Below are 21,060 nucleotides of genomic sequence, written 5' to 3'. Positions count from 1 at the left end.
TTCTGTCTATGTATATCCCTTCTAAATGCCACAATAAAAATACAGGTCTCAAGAGTTACAAGTATCATCTTCCCACATAGGGATGTAAACAGTTTACCTTTGCTGAATAACATGTTTTTTTTTTCCCTTTCATGTTTACCTTTTAATGCCTCTCTTGAGTCTTGTATTTGAAGATTAAATTTTCCATTGAGCTCTGGTCTTTTCATCAGGAAAGCCTGGAAGTTCCTTATTTCACTGACTGTCCATCTCCTTCCTGAAAGATTATGTTCAGTTTTGCTGGGTAGCTGATCCTTGGTTGTAATCTAAGGTCCTTTGCCTTACAGAATATCATATTCCAAGCCCTCTGATCTTTTAATATAGAAGTTGCAATGTCCTATGTAATCCTGACTGTGGTTCCACCACATTTGAATTGTCTCTTTCTGGCTGCTTATAGGATTTTCTTCTTGACCTGATTTGGCTACAATATTCCTTGGCTTTTTCAATTTGGGATCTCTTTCAGTAGTTGATCAGTGTATTCTTTTGATGACCATTTTATCCTCTGGTTCTAGGGCTTAAGGGCAGTTTTCCTTGATGATTTCCTGAAAGATGCTGTTCAGGATCTTTTTTTCATCATGGCTTTCAGGTAAACCAATAAGTCTTAAGTTATCTCCTGAATCTATTTTCCAGGTCAGTTGTTTTTCCAATGAAGAATATCACATTTTCTTTTTTTTTTCATTCTTTTGATTTTGTTTTACTGATTCTTGGTGTCTCATAGAGTCATTAGCTTTCAATTGCCCAATTCTAATTTTTAAAGAATTGTTTTCCTCAGTTAGCTTTTGTACCTCCTTTTCCATTTGGTCTGTTTTATTTCTTAGGGAGTTGTTATCTTCAGTGTACATTTTTTTCCATTTTTTTAAATAAATTGTTGAATTTTTCTTCTATTTCCTTCTTCTACTTCTACTTCACTTTTAACATCCTTCTCAAGTTCTTACAAGAAGGCTTTTTGGGCTTGAGACCAGTTCATATTCCCTTTCAAGGTTTCACATGTGGGTATATTGACAATGCTATCCTCCCCTGAATTTGTGTTTTGATCTTCCCTGTTACCAAGATATTTTTCTATGGTCGTTGTTTTTTTATGTTGCTTCTTGCTCATCTTGTTTGTCTTTTTTCTGTTTTTTAAAGTTGATCTTTGATTCTAGGGCACTGTCCCAAGCTTCTTGTGCTGGAGACTAGGGCCTGGTTACTGCTTTGCTTAGGTGGGGCTTGCCACTGGCTTTGTGGGGTGCCTCCCTTCCTGTACTGGCTTCCTTCAGCCACAGCAAGAGGGATATTTCCCAATAATCCTCCTAGTCTCACAAGCTAAAAGGCTGATGTATCTAGTCTTTCTGTTGACTCTACTATTTTAGGATTTTTCCTGGGGCAATATTCTCTGGGTTTTTCCAAGGTAAATAAGGGAGAGTGAGAGCAACTTACTGCTTACTCCACCATCTTAGCACCTGGCAGTTGAAATAGATGACTTTCAAACATTCAGTCTGTGGGTTAATAACTCCAGGAGCAGCACTACCACTGCTGCTGCCACTGCCCCCGCAACCACTACTGATTCAGTTGCTCCTAAAGCCTGGTCCTGATTTTCTGGTGCCAGGGCTGTATTGCATGCACTGCAGCTTTATGCTGGACCATGCTTCTCTCCCCCTTGGTTCTGACAGACCCCTCCTGCTGACCTTCTAAAGTTGTCTGTGACATCTGTGGGCTGTGAAGATAGGAGCCCATCACTGCTGCTGGTGATTCTGTCCCCTGAATGGCTTTGCTTAGGTCCTGTCTGTTTCAGTGCCCTTCCAGCCAGATGCTCCTCTCTCAGGCAAGTGCAACTGACTTTTCCTGTTGACCTTCCAGGTTATCTTGGGCTGGAAATCTGCCTCACACTGTCCCTATGTGGGTTCTACCACTCTAGAATTTGTTCAGAGTCACTTTTCAGAGGTATTTGAAGAGATTTGGGGAAGAGCTCAAGTGAGTCCCTGCTTTCACTCCTTCATCTTGGCTTAGCCTCAACAAATCCTTTTATTAAGGGAAAGTGGCACTCATGTATGGGCCAGGTCCAGAAGGACTCTAGAGGTCATGAGCTGAACGAAGTCTGAATTGAGACATGAGACTTTCTCAAGTGCAAATTCTAGGACAAACCACAAAAGAAAGAATATGTAAAGGTTTAGTTATTTCCAGGTGCTGATGTAAAGATGGGCAGTGAGACAGAAAGAAAGAAGAGGCTTAACTTCAGTATCCTGGAACCTTTGCCAGAGATCTTTTTAGGTAATGAAGATTTTTCAGAATCTCCTAGGATAAAAACAGAGATGGTCTTGGGATGGATCAATGTCTTCATAGATTTGAGAGTTCTCATTACTATTCACAAATCTATCAGCATATCTTATCCAAAGAGAGATAGATAAATTTTTTCTTAGGACCAAATACTCTCTGGAGACATGGGTGAGAATGCTCTAGAGAGGAAGAATCTGCCAAATTTAATATAAGGATTTCTTCTTCTCCTCCTAGTCTTCCTCCTCTTCTTCTTCTTCCCCCTCCTGCTCTTTCTCATTATTATTATGAACAATGACTTGTCTTGCTTGACTCCACAGAGCAGAACTAGTTTCAATGGATTTAAATTGTAGAGGAAGTTTTAGGTTCATTCACTTTCTGACAATTGCAGCAGTCTAAATTGAAAGAGGTGAACTTGGGAGCAGTGGGTTCCCTTACATTGATGGTCTCCTTTAGACTAGTCTAGAATACTATTTATTTTTCATTTACATTGTTGAAGCAATATTTCTTGAAGTATAGAGTTGACTAAATGATATGTAAAGTTCCTTCTAAGACTAAAGTTCAATGTAATTCTGGGTGAACTAAAATAGGCTATTGCAAGGTCAGTTTAGGAAGATGTGAAGTCAAGAGAAGAATCTTTGTGGGCTGAATAAAATAATGCCATTTGTAAAGAAACTAAGTAGGGAGAGGACCATAAGACCTTCTGATAAGAGCAAATTTGGCTACAATAAAGGCCTTAGGGCAATAGAAGAATCTTTTAGAGTCAGAGATGTGTCATCTTAAGGCAGGAGCCTAATTTTGAAAGTAAGCTCTAAATGAGACTGAGAACCATAGCTGACTTGGTAACTTGGATCTACATTGTCAAGAACCCTAAAAACTTGATCCAGCATTGGGTTCCAAAGACCCATGGATGAATTGACTCCAGCGAGAACTACGAGAATAAGGGACCATTGAATTGAGGAATCCAAGGAAGCTCAAGCCTGGGTCTTACTTACATGAGAAGTGAAAAGCACAATCATCTACATCTATCTTCCAATATTACAAAGGATATATGATAGGACATCTACTCATGATGATGAATATAACTGATCTATGCTATATATCTTGTGCAAATTTTATCTGTGTTGCCCCCATAAATTCTTCATAGACTGATGAACCTAACTACTTTTATAACATTAATTAAAAAAAACTTAGAATATTTGCCTTTTCTTGTTTTAAATTGCTATTATATTAAAACCAGAAACCATTTGTAAGTAATAATATCCTTCAAAAACATTTGGAAGCTTTCTGTGTTTAATGCGGAAATATACTTTTATTCTACAATGGTAGTGTAGGAGTTGGAAACCTGTAATTTCTTTTGTTTTGTTTTGTTTTTTCTGTAAAAGAATGGGGTAGAAAGATGAAAGAAGAGTTGCTGGCAATGATTAACCACAACAACAAAAAAATCAAGTAAGCCTGGGAGTCTTAAATAGATTTAAAAGGAGGCATGAGGACTGGTGAAATGCTACTGAAAGTTTGGTACCTACCAGCACTAGATGTTTTTCCATTCTACTTCTTCCCCACCCATAGACCTTTCGACTCCACAAGACACACAAGAAAGCAAATGGCCAGAGAGGAGGCATCTGTGCTCTTTTACAGTTATACTTTGAATTCTAAGGATGCAAACTAGCTGTTTTATGGAGTATTTTTTTTCTCTCAAGCTGACAAATGGCTATTCAAATTTAAAATGAAAGTGGCCTAATTCTCTAATGGACATATCAGTTTAGTAGACCCATTCCTATAAATCTATATAATTCATAATAGGGAAAGGTATGGCCTACAAAATGAATAGATGTCAACAGTATTACTAAACATTACTATATTTCAAGAGACAACATAGCTTGGAGGGTAGAAAACCAAACTCGAAGCCTGGAAGACTTGATTTTCAAGTCCTGTATCTGACATATATTAGCTGTGTGACCATGGGCAAGGCATTTAATCTCTAGTCAACTTTTAAAGTTTCAATGAAAGTGCAAACCTGAATTGGTAGAGGGATTTCCCCAGTTCAATGAAATTACAGTACACACACACACAGACACACAGACACAGACACACACACACACACACACACACACATATATATTTTATATATTATAGAAAATATGCATATACTGAAAATCTATAATAAAACATGTAATGCAAATATAGTAGATGTTTTTGGTTACTATTTCTTCACATTACCCTCCTTTTTGCATATTAGTCTTCTTTACTTGACAATACAGTATTCAGTACTTATAGTACTTCCATTTTTAGAAAAATGAAGACAATTATGAGCTATTATAATTTTCTATTTATGTCATGATGTAATATAAATTTCAAATCAAAGGTATTCAAATGAGAAGTTATAACCTTCAACAGGATATATGGATAAATATACATCCAAGGCCAAATGCGTTGTACTATGTATATTCCATGACCAATTGGCAGAACACACTGTTGGCCAGCTCAAAAAATGACCTTTACGGTCAATTGAGCTTCATTACCTATTGGGAGTTCAAATAGACTGGCTATGACAAGCACACTGACTAGTTCTGTTATGCCATACTCTGTTAATTTGGGGCATGTAGATTCAGTCACATATTTCTTATCAAATCATATCTGTTTAGGCTTAGAAGAAGAGTATATTCTAATCTCATTAAGTCAATGCAGGCTGTTGTCTAGACAACAATAATTGAACTGAGGACATGAAAGGGTAACTTTAATATTATACTTCATATACTTACATAATTTAATGTCAGATAGTTTCAATATTTATAGCATTTGGGTATCTACTTTACAATAAGTCAAGTTGCACAAGTTACACTGACAGTTCTAAGTCTTCTAAGCAACACGGAATATAGATTTCAAACAAAGAGGGAGTATAATTTTTAGATTTTATATAGCATGAACACATGTCTTCTGTCTCTGATTCTAATGAATTAATTAATGTGATATTTGGGGTAAATTTTAATTATATCAATCATTCAACTTTCTAGCATTATAAGTTGTTTATATGTTTTGTTCTAGCTACTGTAAGTGAGGAAGAAGCAAGGAGAAAGGGGAAGTCAAAATCAGCTGGTGAGTGGAATAAAGAGATAGGGAGGAGAAAATCTCTTTTAGACTATGTCCACATACAAACTCATTTGATTGAATTCCATTTAAAAGATAGTTGAATTGAATAAGACAACCAGGGTTTTTTGTTTGTCTACTTGATGTCAAACACCCAGTTTAACAGAATTTTACTTTTCAATTAGTTGTTTTGACATCATGTACACAGTCTCAGAATGGCTAAGTGCTTCTGATAGCCTGGTAGAGAGAGCTTCCTAATTTACTGTCAGGGAAGCATGTGATTTTTATGCACAGAGACTGCTCCTTTGCAAGTAATTCTGAGTGCACAGACAGATATATTGCAAGAATATTTCTTCAGCAAGAGCAATTCATATTTTGTGTGTTTTTACATGACTGGATTTCTGAAAGATCAGCAAACAAGAAGAACACAAAAAAATCCATTTGTTAATTCTTCCTTGTTCACCAGTTCAATATTCCATTACACATCATTTTCCTTCATTATCTTTCCTTTGCTTAATCTTCAAACTTTCCTTTTCAATATGATTGTAAGGAGAAGGACAACAAAGCAATTAGATTTGTAGCTTACTCATATTTTCATGGTGGGGAGAGAACCAACAAAGAACAATCCCAAACTTTAATATTTACCATAGCTTCTCTGGCTAGGTGGGACAGCTAGGTGGTGTAGTGGATAGAATGCCAGGCCTGATATCAGGAAGACATCTTCTTGAGTTTGAATCTGATCTTAGACATTTACTACCTTTGTGATCCTGGGCAAGTCATTTAACCCTATTTGCTTTAGTTTCCTCATTTGTAAAGTGAACTGGATAAGGAAATGGCAAATGATTCCAATATCTTTGCTGAAAAAACCTCAGATAGGGTTATGAGGTATCTGACATGACTGAAACAATTGAACAACAACAAAAGCCTCTCTGGAATTGTGTTTTACAAATCCTGAGACTCTGGCAAGTTGTCCAAGAGGTTCTGCAGAGAAAAAAGTTGTAATGTTAGATAATCCCTCATAGAGAAGTCAACTATTTGCTGTCTACTTTCTTTCCCTACACTATGTATGTGCTGCTGATTGGGAAAGCCATTGTTGTTTGAAATCAATTATATGAATCATTTGTATGACATGAATCTAAATATAGTCTAGAATCAATAAATGTGACCAATAATACGCAGTGCACAATTATTTGACCTCCAGTCAAAATATGTATAATAATTGGTGTCTATTTATAACAATTTTTTTTACTACAAATATTTTTGTACTTCTAGTTGGATAAAATCTGGACCTTTGAAGAGAGTTAATTACCTAAACTATGACAATGAAGCAAGTATCTAAGAACCTATTTTGAGTGCAAAGTCTCAGATAATGAAGAAACACAAATATGAAGCCATATTCAATTAGTATTCCCTTCTAGTGATCTCAATGTGCAGTGTGCATTGTTTTACCAATTTGTTTAAAATAGTTTCATGCATCTGGAAAAATAAGACCACTGAGAAAGCTATTGACAAACAAGAAACAACTCTAAAAATAGAACTCAATGATTGTTAAAATGAAAATGAGATGACTTAAAATGATATCCATTCTCCCCAACCACACACCCACAACTTAACCCCACCCCAAGAAATTCTGGATTATATAATTGTTGCTGTTTGTCCTTCATTTTCAAAGAGGACCAATGACATCATGGAGTGATGTCTTGACTTGTGTGTGAATTAGATATGTGAAGCAGAATTGCACAAAAATCATCAGCCTCTCTTTCTTTCCAGAGTCATCAAAGGCCAATGGCAAGACAAAAGTCAAGACAACCAGCGATGGCCCAGGATGCAGTGAATGAGTTTGGCATCTTTAATGTCTGACCAGTTCTAAGTGCTCCACTATGGCCATTGGAATAAATTGTTCTCATCCATCCGTTCCACTGGAGGAAGTCTTCACATGCTTGGGGGAGGCATCCCCTTAATTCACTGACAGGTTTGAGGCCTGTTGGTTACCTTCAACCTGGTTTAGCCTATCTGCCAAGACGTTTTGCTGTGGTATGGCCATTGTGCATGCTATAACTTCTTGGAGTTAAGTTGGGGAAAGTTGGGTGACAGGTGAATACCAAAAGTGAATGAGCAGCCTTGAAAAGGACTCAGCAAGCCCTCACACCAGAGGTGCTAGTCTTTCCTGCACAGATCATACATCCCATTGTATAATTAAAGAAGAAACAGAATAGGACTGTGAAGCATCTTAGAAGCTTGTCAGTCACATGTAATATTCTAGAACCCTTATGATAAATCTGGTGACCAAACCTCCTCACTTAAGTGTTTGTGATATTGTTTGATATGGAATAAAATTGAATTGAAAATTAAGTGTTTTTTTTTAATCATCCATATGTTATGTTGAAGCATGGTGTAGAGAATAGAAAGCCATCCTTAGAATCTAGATGACTTATTTTCAAGTCCCACCTTAATCATATACTGGCTGTATGATCCTGGACAATTCACTCAACATCAAAAAGCTCTAGCCAACTCTCTGAGATTATAAATTATAAAGAAGGTGCTGAACTGCCTTGGTGAAAGAAAATAGCTTCATTTGGGAGTTTCCATTACTAATGGAATCACAAAGTTTCTATTCATGTTATATGGCCACAGAAATTGTTAAAATAACTTAAAAAGGTTTTACTATCAGAATTTGACTATAGTCTGATTTATAGTGAAAAGGTACCTCCCTCCTGCCCCAAAATATTTGAGAAGCATTGCCCAGGTATTCAAACTTTAATAGAGTGATTGAATGTCCTGATATGAAATAAATTAGTATAGATATTTGAGTGGAGATGGAATGCTTAATACATAAATCAATTTATTACTATTTTTGTCTTTGATTTAAATTACTGTTGTGATAGTGATTGTGATTGTGGTGTGATAATGATTGAGGTTGTAGTTGTTGTGGTGATTGGTGATTGTGGTGGATTTATTGTTGTATTGGTTGTGGTTATACCTTTGCTTATGGTGGTGGTTGTGGAGGTTGTTATTGTTTCTTTTCCCAGGTTTGGTGGGAGGGCAAAGAACAAACAAACAAACTGTTAATTTTTGATGGGTATAAAGAAAAACTTTTATATTTCTGTTTAAAAACTCAATATATTCTACATACACAGATGTATGTGTGTGCATGTATATATATATAAAAAATATGTGTGTATATATATATAATATGTGTATATATATATTTAATGTATGTCTGTCTGTCTGTATGTATGTATTCTAAGAGATAATAGGGCTGCCACTTCTTTAAAATTTAGGAAATTTGAAAGGAAGTAGTATTTTCTAGAGGTTAATAAACCATTGCTTTGTAGGTAAGCAATTAATCAATAACACATAATAGTCAGATACCTGAAAAAAGGAAAAGTATTTCTGTTGAGGGAAAAATTACACCCTTAGGACAGAAATTGTCATCCCTCTGATATGCACTCACTATTTGACCATAAGCTTTCTTTTAGCTTTTATCACTTTGTGTTGCCCAGTGAAAAGGGAATTATGATTTTTGTATTAATCTACATGATATGTGTAATGAACATGCTAATAATTTAGAATTCTCAAGAATTGCCTTTTCCAGCTTGTGAATCAGAGCTTACAATGCAACTTGAAATGATCAATCAAACCTTTGACAGTGCTCACAATCACTAGCATTACTCCCTATGTACCTTAAGTGAAGTGAATCAAAAATTGTAGAACCTGCTCCTGTCACAGAACTCTGATACTGTGCCCTAGGGGAGGTGGCCACAACTTCCAAAGACTTGACTGCAGAATTGTTATATTGTGGAGTCTGTGGATTTCTTGCAGAAAACCATTAAATGATTGTTTGTAATCCATCTTTGCCCCTCCCTTCCCATTTGTGATTTATGTATGTAATCTCTGTCTTCACTTCAGGAAGGTGGAATTCTGATCAGAATTTCTGATATACAAATCTATACTTTATAATGAAACTAATTAATTAGCTACCTGATTATTGGTACTTTGTCTCTGGCCTACTGTTTCACCATTCTCAGGTTAGAAAGTGTCTCAGTAAAAGCATATCAACAGAAAACAATTCTCCTCCACATAAGGATACTCAAGTACCACAATTCATATTCATATGTTCCAATACATCTGTGATCTTATTTAATTATTTCCAACAATGCCTATCTTCTCCATACCTGCCTTTCTTATATGATTTGTGTTCATGTCTTCTTATAAAGTTACCATAGGTTGTCTCAATAATATGACAAAGGCCATACTTCTTGTTTAATGGTATTGTGAGCATACCAGTGGAGCACTGAGGCTGTCTACCTATCATCCTTGCTCTCTGCCACATGCTCAGTCCATCTTTTCTTCCCATTATATATTCTCTGATGAACAGTATGACTTCCTGAATTTCTTTAAGAAGTCATACTGTTCATCAGAGAATATGTAATAGGCACATATATATACATATATATATACATATAGATGTATATATTTATATTCAAAGAGAGAGAAAAAATCTTAGACATCATCTAACGCAGTTCCTCTCACCCTATAGATAATGAGTCCTAGAGAAGTGAAATTAATTGTGTGAGCTCACACAAACCATTAGGAGCTTAGCCTAAAACCTTTCTATACCAGACAGTCATACTAATGCCTAACAAACTATGCCACCCAGAAATGTGTAAATACAAAAAAAGGGGGGGGAATAAAATGTTTTGGGCAGCTAGGTGGCCTAGTAGATAAAGTGCTGGGCCTGGAGTCAAGACAAATCCATTCTCAGACATTTACTAGCTGTGTGACCCTGGGAAAGTCACTTAACCCTGTTTGCCTCAGTTTCCCTATCTATAAAATGAGCTGGAGAAGGAAATGGCAAACAGTTCCAGTATCTTTGCCAAGAAAACACTAAATGGGATCATGAAGAGTCAGAAATGACTGGACAACAACAAAAATGCTTCAGGTCAAATATTAAGGTTCAGTTTTGGAAATGTTTCCTTTTTAATAATTCAGTGAAATTTTGTTTCTAATTAATATCAAAGAAGACAATAGCCAAAAAATATGAAACCAATTTTTTTTCCTATAAGATATCTTATAGGATACATAAATATAAGATATTTATCTATAAGATAAATTCATGTAATTGGGATTTAGTTTATAGGATTTCACCATTTGCATGATATGAATATGATTCATAGCTCCTCCCTTTTCTCTATTTCTTCTTCTTCTTCTTCTTCTTCTTCTTCTTCTTCTTCTTCTTCTTCTTCTTCTTCTTCTTCTTCTTCCCCTTCCTCCTCCTCCTCTTCCTCTTCTTTTCCCTTCTTCCTTTTCTTCTTTTTCCTCATTCTTACTAGTGGAAAATCTGTAAGAAAGATACTAGGTTCACTAAATTAGTGAATAAACAGGACCATGAAATCAAAATAGATTTTATTTTATCCAACAAATGTAACATTTAATGCTACTCTTCTGTAATGTTATAAAAGTCTTATAATGCATTTTGTAAAAATGATGGAATCCTAGTAATTTTTTTATTGATTAGTTTTATGGGAAAAAATTATCAAAGTTTCTAGACACATGCATGACACATTACTTCTAATATTAACAGCCATTAGGATTCTTTACTATACATTCAAGGAAAAGTTTGATTAAAATCAGGAGTCTTTCACTCTGCCTTAAAGGCCAAAGTCTTGGAAAGTATCATGATAGCTTTTGAAGAAAAATTCAATGATAAAGAAAAACCTTTGCAAGAAGATGCTATACCTGAATTAACTGAAAAACAAGCTCTTAATTAGATCTAAAAATCAAATAAAATAAAGTGAACATTTTACTATTTGCCAGACACTGTGTAAGGACTGGTGATAAAAAAAAGGTAAAAATAGTGCCTCCTCTAAAGGTGTTCATTATCTAATGGAAGAGTCAAGATGTAAACAACTGGATGCAAACTATATATACATATATATATATATATATATATGCTGAATAGAAGATAAACTCAGAGGAAAGGCACTAACATTAATAAGCACCAGGAAAAGCTTCTCACAAAAGATGTAATTTTATTTAAAACTTTAAGGAATGTAAGGGAGTCAAGAAGTACAGATAACATAGCAAGCTTAACTTTAAAGACAACTTTAAATTATAAGGTCAATGAGAATTGGAGAAAGAAAATCATATCAATTTCCAATTATGTGTAACAAAGGAAAGTGTAGGGTTTGCTTTTCTACATTGGCCATTCTAGTTTAGTAAAAAAAAAAAAAATCAGTGGTACTTTTCTATCTAGGGACCCCAAGTGACACAGAAATTAAATGAGATTTGGTTGAAGAAAAGGAAGTCAAAAGAATGACACAAAACTAAGGAAGGTAGAACAAAGAAAGACTTATCTCCTGTTCATTCACAACTCTCCCCAGACACTACTTCACCCTCACTTACATCACTCAGTTGCAATAGAGTATTGAATAAGAAGATTCATGAAGGGAACAAGGAATATGAGAAACTATGGAAAAAGGAAAGAAACCTGAAAAGAAAAAGCTCTAGGATGGTTAACTAAAAGCACTGAAAGCATATTTCACAAGTAATTTAGTTTTTCTTCTATTCCTAAAGATGCTTATAATATCGTATATCACATATAAAATGTATAGACAATGACATTATCATTAAGCAATTGGTAAGCAAACATATGTTTGAATGCAAGGTATAGCCTTTTTAGATTTTGACAACTTTATTTGTAGAAAGGGACAGAAAAAAGTATAGTTGTGAGATTGCCTCTAAGAAAGCAGCCTCTCACAGAAAAGTACTTGAGGAGAAACATAGACAGTTCTGCAAAAGAAAAAGTAGCTCTCAGAGAAAAGTACTTACTGAATTCAAAGAAGACTGAAGTTTCTTATTAAACAGCAGCTAATTTATATGACTAGTAATGATAACTTTGAAGCTGATAGCTAGGAAACCCAGATAAGCAGAACTGTCCATTAACTATAAGAACCTTATAGCTTGCCCATTTGTGGCAGATCTGAGAGAAGTGTGAATTTACACAATAAGACTCCTTTGGGGAGTCAGTGAATGACTGAAGAAGCATGATAAAAACAGAGTAGAGGAGACTGAAGAAATCCAAAGTCCAGCTGAATTCAACTAAGTGTGACTGAGTCCAAATGAGCTCAAATGAGTTCATAAAAAGCAGTCAAACTGAGTGCTGAGAGAAGAATTTGTAATCTGCATTACTTACTTGATGAGCTAACTGGAGGAAGTCAAGCATTACATCCACTACTGGGAACTTTGATGACTGGAGGAAAAGCTTTACTGTGAAAAACTGAATGGAGGAAAAATAATACTGGTGTTTAACAGAAGTTATTGAGGAAATGAACAGTTTGCCTATCTTGCCCTTTACTGAGATGTTGGGCTCATGAGAAAGTAAGCCCTTCCGATGTTTGTCTGTTTTGGGCTTTCCACTTAGGCCATGAGACAGGAAAACAAACAAACAAGCAAACAAAACAAACAAAACCCCATAATAATTATTAAGTATTAGTAATAATTATTATTAATAATAAAATAAAAGTCTTAAATAATTCTATGGATCCCAAACTTAAAATAACTACTTTTGCTAAAAGACTATAACACCGACTTAGTGGTTTAAGTGAAAAAAAAACAACAGAGAAGAGGCCCTACCCAGCCTTTTGTTTTGGACTATTTCATTAGGAGAACAAAGTCATTATAGCTTGCAATCTCTGGGCAAATAGATTTCCATACTCACATATCTCACTGACAGGAATCCTGTAGACAGGAATCTTTTACACTAACACTGTGTGCATCAAAGAGAGAATGAAATTCATGCTTATGAGTGGACTATTATATTATGATTATTCTTATTTTACATTCTGTTTAGTAAAAAGTTCCAAGTTAAAAATAAATGGTGTCATTTTGATTGATTGATTTAAATGAGAAAACACTGGTGGGGGCTCCAGAGCTACAATTTGATATACATGCATACACAGATGTATATATGTGTGTGTGTATATATATATATGTATATGTATGTATGTATATATATACACACGTATATACATCTGTGTATGCATGTGTATGTATACACACACACACAAATATGTAAGTGTGTGTATATGTATGAGTGTTTGTATCCTTAACACTATCTTGAAAATTAGTAGAAGTGCCATGGCCTCCACTTCCAGTAACTTCAATCTGTCATTTAGAGTATAGGCTAGTTTGACTGAGCTAGCAGAGAGACAAAAAGAAAGAGACACAGACAGAGACAGAGTCAGAGTTAGAGAGACACAGAGAGATAAAAGCAAGGAGACAGAGATAAAGACAGAGAGAGAGAGAAAGAGAGAGAGAGAGAGAGAGAGAAAGAGAGAGAAAGAGAGAGAGTCATATTATGGGGCCTATGCACCTACCATATAAAGCTACATATAGGGTATGGATGCATATACGAATATAAGATCTCCCTTAGTTCCCGTATAATATACGAATTATGTATATGGATGCATATATGAATATAAGATCTCCCCTACTTCCCATAGATATTCATCAAAGTAGCCAGTCGTGTTGGGAATAAGAACTTGGAGGGGAGAGAAAAAGGACGTAGTCCTGTTTAATCATGGAAAAAAGTATGGTTATAATTCATTGCATTGGTTTCTCACTAGGCCAGAAAAGGACACTAATGCTACAAAAACAAAGAGATTTTTTAAAAAAATAGATAATCAAAATGTGTAGTAAATTGAATTCCCATTTTGAATACACTTTTTTTGTTGTTTGTTGTATTGATGCCTTATGTTTTTTTTTACCTATTTGTGCCTACCTTCTAGATCCACCATCCCAAGAAACCTTACTTGTAATAAAGAAAATCAGCTAAAAAAAACCAACAAAAACTTTCCTAATACTAGTATCCTCCTCCAAAATATATTTTGTATACATTTTGCATATATGTTCAAACATGTATATACAATATGCATACACATTTTCTACAACTGAAAAATTATAAGGTTTTTTGTAAGAAAGTATTTCTTCTTCTACTTCTTCTTCTTCCTTTTCCACTTCTTCTGCTTTTTATCTCAAGTGTAGAACAGTGCCTGAAATAGTTGACACAATACATTCTTGTTGGTTGATTTTTATCAATTGTCTCAATAATCACATTAAATATTTCAAGTAATATTTTATACCCATACCCCTCAAATTCTTGTGGCAGAGTAATTGTATTAGTTGGAAAGTATTTTAAGGAGGAGAGAAATTCTTGGTATAGCTCTTTTCCCACGTTCTCTTTTCCACAGCCTTTCATGGTGTCAAAATGATGATTCTTATTTATCTTTACCACCCACAAGAATTACTTAATAACTCAATTTTTTGTACTCCATTTTATGGACTACTCAGAAGAGACAAGTCCCTGGCAAAATTATTCCTTCACACTTCACCTTTGTGTTAATAGAAAATTGTCATTGTAAGACAAAGGGCCATTTTAGAGGTTACAACATATAAAATAATGAAGATGATAGGCAAGCTTTGATTGGTTGACTTTTGCAACTTTAAAAACAGAAAGTCATCAAATTGTTGTTTCCTAGGTTCTTAGGAAAGTTACTCCCAGAAATATGACTTCTTTGACTTCAACATAACCTCATAGAAAAAAAAAAATGAAAGAAAACATTAAGGATTTTTTTTTTTTTTTTTTTTTTGAGCTGGAGAAAGAGTGAATGCTGCCTGCTGCCATTGGAAGGATTTAAATGTAGCATGATATGCGTGCCAATATAACTTGTCCTTCTAGGACAGTTCTTTATATTTTACTCTCATTCCATGGAAAACAATAATTGACATTCATATATTGCTTTAAATTTTTCAAAGCACTTTACATACTCTGTTCCATTTGATGCTCAAACAAATAAATCTGCAAGCTAAAGCAATTTCTACATGTAATACTATTCTTATTTTACAGATAAGGAAATTAAGGTCTGGTGCCTCATCCATGATTGCTTAGTAAGTTTCAGGAAAAGGGATCTGAGCCCAGGTCTTCCTGGCTTCAGGTCTAATGTTTTAGCCAGTATAGGGAAGAATCATAAAGGCATCTACTATCAAGCAGAGGTGAAAGGGCATAGTGTTGGAGAATGAGTTAATTACTGGGAGGGAGCAATGAAACTTGATTGATAGAATACTTAATTTAGAATAAGAGTATGAGTAATTTAGAGTAGAGTAGAGTAAGAAGAATCTGGGCTCAGATTCTGCTTGAGATACTTCAAAGCTGTGTAAGCAGGGCAAATCACTGTTACCTCATCTCTAAAACTGGAATAGCGATCATTCCCCCTTTACAAAGTTATTGTGAAAATCAAAGTTCACTACACACACACATCACATGAAAACCATATAGTGTTATATGTATTTTCTTTCTAGCTATAAAAAATCATAGATACATAATACATATTATTCCCCCCGATAATGACAGTACTCATAATATACTATATATGTGTTTTTATAAAGAGTCAGTGACCAAGGATATACTGGAAGGAGAGAAGGGAAATATCAATGATGAGGCACTGATACGGGACAAACACTCACTATGTAGGATCAGAAAGTCCTTTGCTAAACTTCAACCTATCTTATAGAGGAAAGAAAAGTAATTGAAAACATTTCACTTCTAGAGTCAGCTAGTGGATAGAGTGCTGAAGTTGGACTCAGGAAGACCTAAGAAAAAACCTGGACTCTGATATTTGCTAGCTGTGTGACCCTGGGCAAGTCACTTAACCTGTGTTTGCCTTAATTTCCTCTATTTTAAAATGGGGATAACAATAGTACCCATCACTCAGGGTTATTATATCAAATGATACAACATTTATAAAGCACTTAGCATAGAGCTTGACACATAGTAGGCACTTAATAAACTCTTGTTTCCTTTCTTCATTTCTTCCACTCATAACAAAGTATCAGTAGGACCACACGACAGAACTATAAAGATGGTTCATCAGTTTTGAGCTTCATTAATACCTGGACTACAACATCACTGAGGTGTTTATATTTTGATATGAAAGAGATTGTGAAGATGACCCCAACAACTTATGTGATCAAATCTGGTTTGGTATATAGAGGCCTGAAGGACAGTGGAGGTGTTGGATACTGAAAGAATAAAAAAAAGCAAACAGCATAGGTGTGGAGTGAAGAGTGAGGGGGTAAGGAATGCATAATATTCAGGTTAGACTGCTAGTATATGTTTTATGTGAAGCCAAAAGACTGATCTCTGCTCAAAAGATAACAAAAAGCATACACATTGGTAAATTTTCTTACTTCAAGGTACATGTATTGCATCAGATTCCTGAGCCTACTCCATACATATGATTTAACACATAGCAGAAGATTAATTCCAGGATACAATTCAGAATGAATTCCATTTCTTGGCAGAAAATGAGCTTTAAGACCAGAAGCACTAGAAACTAGATATTGGTGTCTGTTTATAGCCAACTCATGCAATTGGGCTTGCATAATGCACATTTTCAGCTGAAGACTGACTTCCACCCATTCTATTTACTTTTCAGTCAAATGCTTCTGTAGTGTTACTGAGTATTAGGAAACTTTTCATATTTTGAATCATTCATCCCTAGACTTGCCGAGTATAACCATTACCCCAAGAAAAGGTAAAAATAATGAATAAAAAATGTCACAAAGTGAAACATACAAAAAAATATTTTCCACAGCTCAATTAACATATGTATGCTTAATTCAAGTTTGAATTTTTGTTAAGAGAGGTATACAAAGTATTCTCACTGATAATAAAAAAGCATTTGTAACACCTCAATGCTTGTCTTTTGCAGATGTAGAAATGTTTCCTTTATGTATGAGGAACTACAGAACTTTTCAATTAATCGAGAACATTTCTAGACATATCACTATCTATAAATGAGCAACAACTGAGTACAGTTCAATGATTTAGTCCTTTCTTAAAGCTTTATTATTAAATTCTGAAAAATAACTATTGTTATGAGTGTTATCAAATGTGGATAAAATCACAACCAGTAAGTTATAAGAGGCAAACCACCAATTTTTGTACCTCTGACACTATGGAATTAGTGTTCAAAACATCAAGAGTTAACTAATTAACAACAACAATGACATAACAATCACCATAACAACAAAATAGTAGAGTTTCTGCCCAGGAGAATTTTTTTTTGCTTCATTTATTTTATTCTGAATTTAAGAAATAAAACAAGCATTTCCATAATGGGGGTGGGGGAGAGATGATTGCACATAAAATTGCAAATCTATTATGTACAACATGCTGTTCCTTTTAAATATATAATAAAGTTTTTATGTAACTCTTTTCCCTCTTTTTATTTCTATCCCCCACACACCCTAGAATGGCTAAGGAATATATATATATATTTATATATACACACACATATATACATACATACATATATATGTGTGTGTGTGTGTGTAATCATTCTATACATGGTTCTATTTATCACAAATTGTAGCTTTAAGTCACAAAAAGGCAGGGTCTTATAAAGAAGGAAGGTGAGAGAAAGGCAGGAGATTGGGAGAAAAAGGAATGAGAAGATAGGCAGCTAAGCTCATGTTGCCAAAAGAGCAAAAGCCTAGAAGAAGTGAATACACAAAATGATCAGTTCAGAGCCATAAGGAGGAATTTCTGCACCCTAAGCAAGAATCAGGAAAAGTTCAATCATTTAATGATGGGAGTGATATAGGAATTCTGGAACACTGATATGAGAAAAGGGGAAGAGCTCATCCCTACAGGTTATCTGGGAGTTCCCAATCTGAGCCATCAAACATGTATTAAAGATTTACTTTGTTCAAGGCACTGGGAATACAAAAAAACCAAAAACAAGCAAAGCAAAGCAAAGCAAAACAAAACAAAACAAACAAACAAAAATAAAACAACCTTTAAGGAGTTCACATTCTTCTGGAGCACAAGACATTTAAATTAAAATAAATACAAAGTAGTTTGAGGAGGGAGAAAATTCTATCAAACCAGGAGATCAGGAAAATTTCTTTATAGAGGCAGCACATGAGGTGAATCTTGAAGGAAGCAAAGGCTTCTAAGAGGCAGAAGAAAGCAGTATATTCTAATTCTACCTCATATAAGGCATGACCCTAACTCCCAACTGTCTCTGTTCTTTCTCTTTTCATGGACTAGTCTGTTCACCCCAACCTATGTTCATGTGGTCAGGTCTTGTCGGGGAGAGGGGTGATTCTCAGAGGGGAATTAGCTATAGCTGCTACACAGCTATATAACTCACTCTCATGGTCCTGGGGAGTAATCTTGGCAAACTAAAGTGTATATATTTACAACAAGCCTAGCTCCTCATTCCCCAATGATATGTTTTTCATTTATAGAAATCAGTCACAATGACACAATTTACTCTTAAACATGAAATATTTCCAAAATGAGGTCAAAGCAATAATTTTTATAACAAAGATAATAAATAATAATACAAATAAAACATTTCCACTCATAACAAAAGCATTCACTCATAAACCAGTCACATTCTCACACTGATGCATACAGCATTCTTGTGGGATGGACAGCTGCCACAAATTTATAGAAACCCAGCAGTAAGGAACATGAGTAGAGAAACCTGTATGTCTAGGACTACTTGTGACTCTTTACTACAGGCATTTATGACTACAAAGTCTCTTTAAGGAACAGCCTGTACCACATGTCATCTGCTAGGTAACACTGCTCTTCTGAGACTCAGCTTTCCTCTAAGATAATGGTGCTATTCTGCTATTCTTGGTCTGCTGAAGCAAAAGTAAGTTCTTTTAGCAAACAATAGCCTTAAGTCTATGAAAGCTTAGTATTTCTGTCCACCTTTAGGTTTCCCTGATCCTTCCTAAACATTCATATTTGCCCTGCTTCAGCTGGAAGCTGCTGCTTGGTAATCAAAAAAAAAAAAATTCTCTACTCGTTTTTTTAGAGAGAGAGAGCATTCTTCTCCCTTCAATAGGCTCAATGACCTACATAATACCAGAGAAGAGGAAATTCAGCCTACAGATTCTAGCTGACTTTCCCTTTCTCAAGTAGCACTTCAACAATTATTTTTCCCCTACTCTGGTCTCAAAATAGATAAAGAAAAAATACCTTCATTTTTCTTTCTTCCTATTTACCTGAAATTCCATGGTGCCCAACTTCCAACTAGGATGTACTCATTTGTGTGAGTAAGTTACTAGAGAGAAGTTTAACTTTCTCATTTGGTGTTTTAATTGCTCTATTTATTCTTTATCTAATTTTCTCCTTTCAAATAAAGAACACATTAATATATAGTCAAGATCTTACTCCAGTAAATCCCTCAGATTTTAATATTGTGAACCCTCTAAATGTAGTTTAATCTGTAACCTAAGATAGTTTGCCTCTAGTTTGTTTGCTGAGGTTTGTTTTCCATAGGGAATATATTAGATTATGGCTCTCTTTAACCATTTGTTCTACTTTTATGACTTTGAAGGAAAGTATGGGATTATGAAGTTATCATCTCTTTAACTTTTATGGCCTAAGAGGAATTTACAAGATCACAATATATAAAGGAATTATTTTTTCTGTCGCTCTGATGTAATTTTGCCTGTAAGAAGCCTGGTTAGAATCTAATGATTGTTCAGGTTTTCTCTTATGTATAAACCTATGCTTGAACTTAATGACAAAACCTAAGTTTTTGCCTCTATAATTTTTGTGTTCTGCTAAATACATATTTGATAGTGGTTACCCACTATATGAACTCAGAGAAGTGATATTTCTCCCCTACCAGTTTCCTTACATCTAAAATAGGAATAAGACTTATACTACTAACCCCATGTAATTGAGTGAAGTATCATAATTATTGGTAGTATTAACAGTATTACTAGTAGTATAAGGGCAAATGGAAGACTCTTTTACCTATCATAGCTACCTTTTGCCTCTGTGAGAGTAGTAGGGTAAAATCAACTTCTTAGGTAGCATTGTACAATAACATTTATGTTAAAGAGAAATCTAAATTCCCTTGAACATGTTTATTGGAACTTTTGAGGCCTGTTATACAATGTACTTCTGGTAATAGGAAAAGCTGGATTGAATTTTGCTTTAGTGAGAAAAGACTGAGTAACCTTCAAATCCCACATTTGTTATATTTTACATGTCCCCAGGGAATCAAAGACAGTTAAGATTCTTCCTTTGGATTCTTATCTAAGGAAGGTTTAAAGCTCCAAGTATATTTTCATATGCTATGGGATGGGTTTCAGTCAGGTGAGATTAATATTAAAGCCAATTTTTGGTTAACCAAAATTTGTATGAGGAATGGTCCTGAGTCCCAAATAACAAAAGGAAAATAAAAAAATCTCACAACAAAACAAAAGACTAATCCCAGTTGAATGGCATCTTTTTTATAGCTAGAGGCAATTTTATCATTGTCTTAGTATGGGCAAGGTCAGCCATAGTACCTTGAACACAGAAATACCTAATAAATAGCTGTTGAATTGCTAATATCACAGTGGGAATAAGAGAAAAACAAAACAATTTGCCCTCCTACTTTTACATATAATAACCATTCGATATTTCCAGTGACAAGGAATTCATTGCCTCCCAAGACATCTCCATTATACATCAATTCAATTAAATAAATATTGATTGAGGGCTTACTTTATGAAGAGCATTGTGTTAGGGGTTTAGAGATGGAGATGAAAAATAACATGATCCTTCCTTTTAAGGAGGTCACATTGTGATAGGGAGTTATGATGCATACA

The sequence above is a fragment of the Vombatus ursinus genome, unplaced genomic scaffold (genome assembly GCF_900497805.2).
Source record: "Vombatus ursinus unplaced genomic scaffold, bare-nosed wombat genome assembly UNPS02014792.1, whole genome shotgun sequence".
NCBI classification, from domain to species: Eukaryota; Metazoa; Chordata; class Mammalia; order Diprotodontia; family Vombatidae; genus Vombatus; species Vombatus ursinus.
The sequence above is the reverse complement of the archived record's forward strand: the minus strand, read 5'-3'. Positions refer to the sequence as shown.